This window comes from Pimephales promelas, chromosome 2 (genome assembly GCF_988280905.1).
Source record: "Pimephales promelas chromosome 2, fPimPro1.hap1.1, whole genome shotgun sequence".
NCBI classification, from domain to species: domain Eukaryota; kingdom Metazoa; phylum Chordata; class Actinopteri; order Cypriniformes; family Leuciscidae; genus Pimephales; species Pimephales promelas.
Window position 1 is genome coordinate 50,117,682 of NC_142770.1, and position 7,500 is coordinate 50,125,181.

A 7,500-nucleotide genomic window follows, 5' to 3' on the forward strand; every position below is an offset into this window, starting at 1 on the left:
TTTTCCTCCAGAGCGCCCTGGTTACCGCCTGCCTGCCGACCCCAGACGACGCATCCTCCCCAGGATGTCGGAAACCGATACCGAGCAACGCTTTTTTTTTTGGTCCGTCACCTTGTCCGAGCGGGGCTCTCGTCCCCTTCCTCGACAAAACCCCGAAGGCCCGTTTTAGGACCGTCTCGGCACCGACGGGTGCTCCGTTCACGCCCACCGATACCGTCTCGCCCCGGGTCCGAGGCACCCACCCAGGTCACCGGCCATGGAGACGGGCCGGCCCTGGGGAACTCTTTCGACTTCACGTTTACGGACTCTGTCCTTTTTTTCCGGAGGGGGGGCCTTTTCCTCCAGAGCGCCCTGGTGACCGCCTGCCTGCCTGCCTGCCGACCCCAGATGACGCATCCCCGCCTGGATGTCAGAAACCGATACCGAGCACCATTTTTTAGCCCGTCGCCTTGTCCGATTGGGGCGCTTGTCCCCTTCCTCGACAAAACCCCGAAGGCCCGTCTCAGGACCACCTCGGCACCGACGGGGGCTCCGCCAGGCAGACGCATTCGCTCGTGCCCGAAAACGAGGCGCTCTCCCCGGTCGCCAGCCGGGGGAGGTTCGTTAGCATTGGGAATCTCGTTCGCACGCAACAGCACGGACACTCGCCGTTTACCCAGACCGACCGTTCGACAAGCATATGCCTGGGGTGCACTTTTTCCATAAAACCAGCCCGTCTTTTCCTGGAGGTCTCGTACTTCCAGAGCTCCGACGGGGGCGCAGTCTGGATTTTATATGCCCACCCAGAGCGAGTCTGAGTGGGACTCACGACGGTCTGATCAATGGTAGGGGGTGCTCTGTGTTTTGCACCACCACACTTGCCCTCTTCCATACAGCCCCGAAGGCCCGTTTTAGGACCGTCTTCCCTCCAGGTCGAGCTCCAGGGGGTGTCGGGCGAATCTGACTCTGGCCCAGGACGGGGCCACCCTCCCTGGGCTGGCCAGGGAGGTCTGAGACCATGGAGCTTTAGAACCACACCACGTCATTGGACTTAGTCGATTTTACTCAAATTTTTTGGCACCAGAGCCGGACCCCGCCACGCGCGCCGGGCTCGTGCCCAGGAAAGACGCACCCTGCCTGGGGTGCACTTTACATAAAACCGGCCTGTCTTTTCCTGGAGGTCTCGTACTTCCAGAGCTCCGACGGGGGGGCGTAGTCTGGATTTTATATGCCCACCCAGAGCGAGTCTGAGTGGGACTCACGACGGTCTGATCAATGGTAGGGGGTGCTCTGTGTTTTGCACCACCACACTTGCCCTCTTCCATACAGCCCCGAAGGCCCGTTTTAGGACCGTCTTCCCTCCAGGTCGAGCTCCAGGGGGTGTCGGGCGAATCTGACTCTGGCCCAGGACGGGCCACCCTCCCTGGGCTGGCCAGGGAGGTCTGAGACCATGGGGCTTTGAACCCACGTCACGCCATTGGACTTAGTCGATTTTTCTCAATTTTTTTGGCACCAGAGCCGGACCCCGCCACGTGCGCCGGGCTCGTGCCCAGGAAAGATGCACCCTGCCTGGGGTGCACTTTTCAGAAAACCAGCCTGTCTTTTCCTGGAGGTCTCGTACTTCCAGAGCTCCGACGGGGCGTAGTCTGGATTTTATATGCCCACCCAGAGTGAGTCTGAGTGGGACTCACGACGGTCTGATCGCTGGTAGGGGTCCTCTGTGTTTGCCACCACCACGCTTCCCCCTCTCTCATACATCCCCGAAGGCCCGTTTTCAGGACCGTCTTCGCTCCAGGCGGAGCTCCAGGGGTGGCGGGCGAATCTGAATCTGGCCCAGGACGGGCCACCCTCCCTGGGCTGGCCAGGGAGGTCTGAGGGCATGGAGCTTTGGAACCACACCACGTTATTGGACTCTGTCTATTTTTTCCCCCAAACTTTGGCACCAGAGCCGGACCACCACACCATGTGCGCTGGGCTCGTGCCCAGGAAAAGATGCACCCTGCCTGGGGTGCACTTTTCAGAAAACCAGCCTGTCTTTTCCTGGAGGTCTCGTAACTTCCAGAGCTCCAGCGCGGCGTAATCTGGATTTTTACATGCCCACCCAGAGTGACTCTGAGTGGGACTCACGACGGTCTGATCGCTGGTAGGGGGTCCTCTGTGTTTGCCACCACCACGCTTCCCCTCTCTCATACATCCCCGAAGGCCCGTTTTAGGACCGTCTTCGCTCCAGGCGGAGCTCCAGGGGTGGCGGGCGAATCTGAATCTGGCCCAGGACGGGCCACCCTCCCTGGGCTGGCCAGGGAGGTCTGAGGGCATGGAGGTTTGGAGCCACCGCACATTTTTTGTACTTTGTCGTTTTTCGAGATCTGGGCTTCAGAGTCGAGCCCAGGCTCCGTTTCAAGGTGGGCATTGGGCTTCGTTCTTGCCCAGGAGACCCGCACCCTGCCTGGGATGCACTTTTCAGAGAAACCGGGCCGCCTTTTCCTGGAGGTTCTCGTGTTTTTCAGAGCTCCACCACAGCAGAGATTGAATCCTCTTCCCCAGCCAGAGTGCACCCTCTCTGGCTTGGGTGAGTGCCTTGAGTGCCCTGGAGGTCCGAACCAACAGCACGTTTATGGACTTTGTCTATTTTTCCAAATTCGACTCCAGAGTCAAGCCGGCCAAGGGGCTCTCTGAAGGCCCCTCTCTCCCTCCCTCATCCTCTACAAGAGCCCCATGGTCCGTTTTAGGACCGTCTTCGCTCCAGGCGGAGCTCCAGGGGTGGCGGGGGAAATCTGAGTCTGGCCCAGGACGGGCCACCCTCCCTGGGCTGGCCAGGGAGGTCTGAGGGCATGGAGGTTTGGAGCCACCGCACCTTTTTGTACTTTGTCGTTTTTCGAGATCTGGGCTTCAGAGTCGAGCCCAGGCTCCGTTTCAAGGTGGGCATTGGGCTTCGTTCTTGCCCAGGAGACCCGCACCCTGCCTGGGATGCACTTTTCAGAGAAACCGGGCCGTCTTTTCCCTGGAGGTTTTCGTGTTTTTCAGAGCTCCACCACAGCAGAGATTGAATCTGCTTCCCCAGCCAGAGTGCACCCTCTCTGGCTTGGGTGAGTGGTGCCTTGAGTGGCCAGGGCCAACATCACCCACGGGCATCGGGCTTTATTCGTGCCCATGAGACCCGCACCCTGCCTGGGATGCACTTTTCAGAGAAACCGGGCCGTCTTTTCCTGGAGGTTTCGCGTTTTTCCAGAGCTCCACCACAGCAGAGATTGAATCTGCTTCCCCAGCCAGAGTGCACCCTCTCTGGCTTGGGTGAGTGCCTTGAGTGGCCAGGGCCAACATCACCCACGGGGCATCGGGCTTTATTCGTGCCCAGGAGACCCGCACCCTGCCTGGGATGCACTTTTCAGAGAAATCGGGCCGTCTTTTCCTGGAGGTTTCGCGTTTTTCCAGAGCTCCACCACAGCAGAGATTGAATCTGCTTCCCCAGCCAGAGTGCACCCTCTCTGGCTTGGGTGAGTGCCTTGAGTGGCCAGGGCCAACATCACCCACGGGCATCGGGCTTTATTCGTGCCCATGAGACCCGCACCCTGCCTGGGATGCACTTTTCAGAGAAATCGGGCCGTCTTTTCCTGGAGGTTTCGCGTTTTTCCAGAGCTCCACCACAGCAGAGATTGAATCTGCTTCCCCAGCCAGAGTGCACCCTCTCTGGCTTGGGTGAGTGCCTTGAGTGGCCAGGGCCAAAATCACCCACGGGGCATCGGGCTTTATTCGTGCCCAGGAGACCCGCACCCTGCCTGGGATGCACTTTTCAGAGAAATCGGGCCGTCTTTTCCTGGAGGTTTCGCGTTTTTCCAGAGCTCCACCACAGCAGAGATTGAATCTGCTTCCCCAGCCAGAGTGCACCCTCTCTGGCTTGGGTGAGTGCCTTGAGTGGCCAGGGCCAACATCACCCACGGGGCATCGGGCTTTATTCGTGCCCAGGAGACCCGCACCCTGCCTGGGATGCAGATCGGTTTGTGTGAGTCCTGGTTGGGTGAGCGTTACCCTTCTACATCACCCCCAAGGCCCGTTTTAGGACCGTCTCGGCTCCGGGCGGACAGCCGGGGGGCAGGGGGCGAATCTGCCTCCGGCCCGGGTCGGAGCTCCCTCCCCGGGGCCGTGCGTGGAGACCCGTCGCGCCCGGAGCTCCCGTGCAACCCCACGTTTTGGACTTGGGTTTTGGAGCGAGCGAGCGGGGTCGAACCCCGGGGGCCGAGCCGCCACGGAGTCCCCGAGCCCCGGGGACGAAGCCCCGGGAGCGAGGTCCCTCCGTGGAGGCGCGAGCCCCCAGGGCCCGGCCGCCCGCCCGGGGAGGAGAGCGCACGCTCCCCTACCCCTCAAAACCCACGTGGCTGGTTGCAGCAGACCCTGTGCACCGGAGGTTCCTCCAGGAGCGCGGGGCTGGGTGCTCTAAGCCCAAGTCATACAGGCAACCATGCCTCCCCGGGACTCCCCCTGCGAGCGGCGGCTGTTTGAAGGACGGTAACCCCACTGCACGGGGCTTCAAACGACCGTAGCTCGCCGAAGGCGGCTCCGATCGACGCCAAATTTTTATGGGCTGGAGAACGGGACGAGACCTTTCGAATGAGACCGCCCCCAGCCCCGTGGGCCCCCGGGGGCCCGAGATACGGGCCCCCAAAGCGCCCCGGAAGCGGAAAAACGCAAATATCTCGCCGAAAACTCGACGTGCCCGGCCGAGGCCGGGCTCATTCGAACCGTCTCGCCGAGCTGAACGCGTCCATATGCGTTTCGTCGTTTTTGGTCGAGTATTCGCGGAGATATCGGCCGAAAACCCTCGGCCGCGCTCTGAAATGGCGCCCGCCGATGACGTCACGATCCCGGGAGAAAATCGCCCGTATCTCCGCGACGCGAAGGCCCAGAGAGCTCAAATTTGGGTGGCGAGGTCCCACGGGGGCCCTCGCTCGAACCAGGGCGGCGGCGGGCCCCGGGGACGCCCCCTACCGGATCGCCGTTCGCCGGGACCCCCGACTTTGAACGGCTATAACTCGGGGACCCGGGCGAGTTGGACCTCGTGGGTGGGCTCTTTCGAAAGGCCCCGTCCGGCACTACGGTCGATTCGAGTTTGGGGAAGATTGGCCCAGGGGTTCGCGAGATATAAGCCAAAAAACGCCGCGCCTTTGACCGGGCCTAACTCCCTGACCCCGAGGCCCCCGGGGACGCGGGTGGCCTCTTTGGATAGGGCCCCTCGAGGCCTACGGAAGACCCGAGTTTGAAATTTTTTCGCCCGGCCGTCTTCGAGATATCGGCGAAAAACGGAATCTTCCCGTCCGGTGGGTGGGTGTGGGTGTCTCCGGGGGGCGGGGGGACTTCCAGGACCCCGGGGGGGGGGCCACCTGGCCGTGCCCGAGGACGGTGCACCTCCCTGGGTGTGCCGTCAGAGCCTCCGGGGCCCCGGAAGTCCCCGCCCGCTGCACGTTTTCGGACTTTGAGGGATTTTCGGGCCCGGAAAAGGGCCCCGAATTCGAACGCACGTAGCTCGGGGACCCGGGGGCCCAGAGACACCGGACTCGGGTCAAGTGTGGCGTCCCGGCGGGCCCCTCGCAAAGAGCCCGCCCCCGAGCTCCGGGGCCCCCGGGTCCCGGAGAAAAGGGGCCCGACGTGTCGGGGGGGCGCCTGGGAAGGAAAGGTCCCAGGGGCCCGGGGGAGGCGGGGTCCGAGAGGGCCCGTGGGGAGCCCCCGACACCCGAAAGGGCGAGCCGCTGGGACCTCCCCTCTCCGAGATACGGGCCGTTTTCTCCGAAAGTCGCCCGCGCGTAACGGGGCCCATCTCGGGACCGGGAGGTCCCAGCGGCTCGCGGCGGCGGGTGCGGGGCCCGCTCTCGGGGACCTTGCTCCTCCCGCCGTCCCGAGCCACGGGGACCTTCCGGTCCCGAGATACGGCCACTTCCTGTCCAGCTTTGACCGGGTGTAACTCGAAAAGTAAGCCGAGTTGGGGCTCCACACTCGGGGGTATTGGGGGCCTCTAGGAGGGCCCCCCACGCCGGGTGTATGGGGCCCCAACTCGGCTTGGTTCCGGAGATATGGCCCTTTAAAGTTTCAACTTTGACCGGGTGTAACTCGAAAAGTAAGCCGAGTTGGGGCTCCACACTCGGGGGTATTGGGGGCCTCTAGGAGGGCCCCCCACGCCGGGTGTATGGGGCCCCAACTCGGCTTGGTTCCGGAGATATGGCCCTTTAAAGTTTCAACTTTGACCGGCTGTAACTCGAAAAGTAAGCCGAGTTGGGGCTCCACACTCGGGGGTATTGGGGGCCTCTAGGAGGGCCCCCCACGCCGGGTGTATGGGGCCCCAACTCGGCTTGGTTCCGGAGATATGGCCCTTTAAAGTTTCAACTTTGACCGGCTGTAACTCGAAAAGTAAGCCGAGTTGGGGCTCCACACTCGGGGGTATTGGGGGCCTCTAGGAGGGCCCCCCACGCCGGGTGTATGGGGCCCCAACTCGGCTTGGTTCCGGAGATATGGCCCTTTAAAGTTTCAACTTTGACCGGCTGTAACTCGAAAAGTAAGCCGAGTTGGGGCTCCACACTCGGGGGTATTGGGGGCCTCTAGGAGGGCCCCCCACGCCGGGTGTATGGGGCCCCAACTCGGCTTGGTTCCGGAGATATGCCCGTTTGAAGTTGCAACTTCTACCCAGTCTAATAATCCCAAAATAATAATTAAATAAAAAAAAAAAATAATAATAAAAATAAAAATAAGCCGAGTTGGGGCTCCACACTCTGGGCCTGGGGGGCACCACTAGGAGATCCCCCTGTGCCCAGAGCGTGGAGCCCCGAATCGGCTTTCCACACCACTCACACCGGTTTCTGACTACCTTAAGAGAGTCATTGTTAGTCGCGCAGTTTACCCGACTCTGGGAACCGGGGCTTTGGGCTTGGGGGAGACCCACCGCTCGCCCCCTAACACGTCGGGGGGGACCAGGGGGCACCCGCCTGGACCCCCTCAGCCCCACTTCGGAGAACCAGAACGCTGGCCAGGGACCCCCACGGCGGTTGAAGTTTGAACTTCTACCCGGTGCATCCCGAAAAATTGAAAAAAATAAAATAAAATAAGATTAAAATAATAATAATAATAATAATAATAATAATTTTTAAAAAATAAGCCGAGTTGGGGCTCCACACTCTGGGCCTGGGGTGGACCACTAGGAGATCCCCCTGTGCCCAGAGCATGGAGCCCCAACTCGGCTTTCCACACCACTCACACCGGTTCCTGCCTACCTTAAGAGAGTCAAAGTTACTCCCGCAGTTTACCCGACTCTGGGAACCGGGGCTTTGGGCTTGGGGGAGACCCACCGCTCGCCCCCTAACACGTCGGGGGGACCAGGGGGCACCCGCCTGGACCACCTCCTGCCCGACTCGGAGAACCAGAGCTCTGGCCAGGGACCCCCGCGGCGGTTGAAGTTTGAACTTCTACCCGGTGCATCCCGAAAAATTGAAAAAATAAAATAAGATAAAAAAAAATAAATAAAATAATAATAATTTTAAA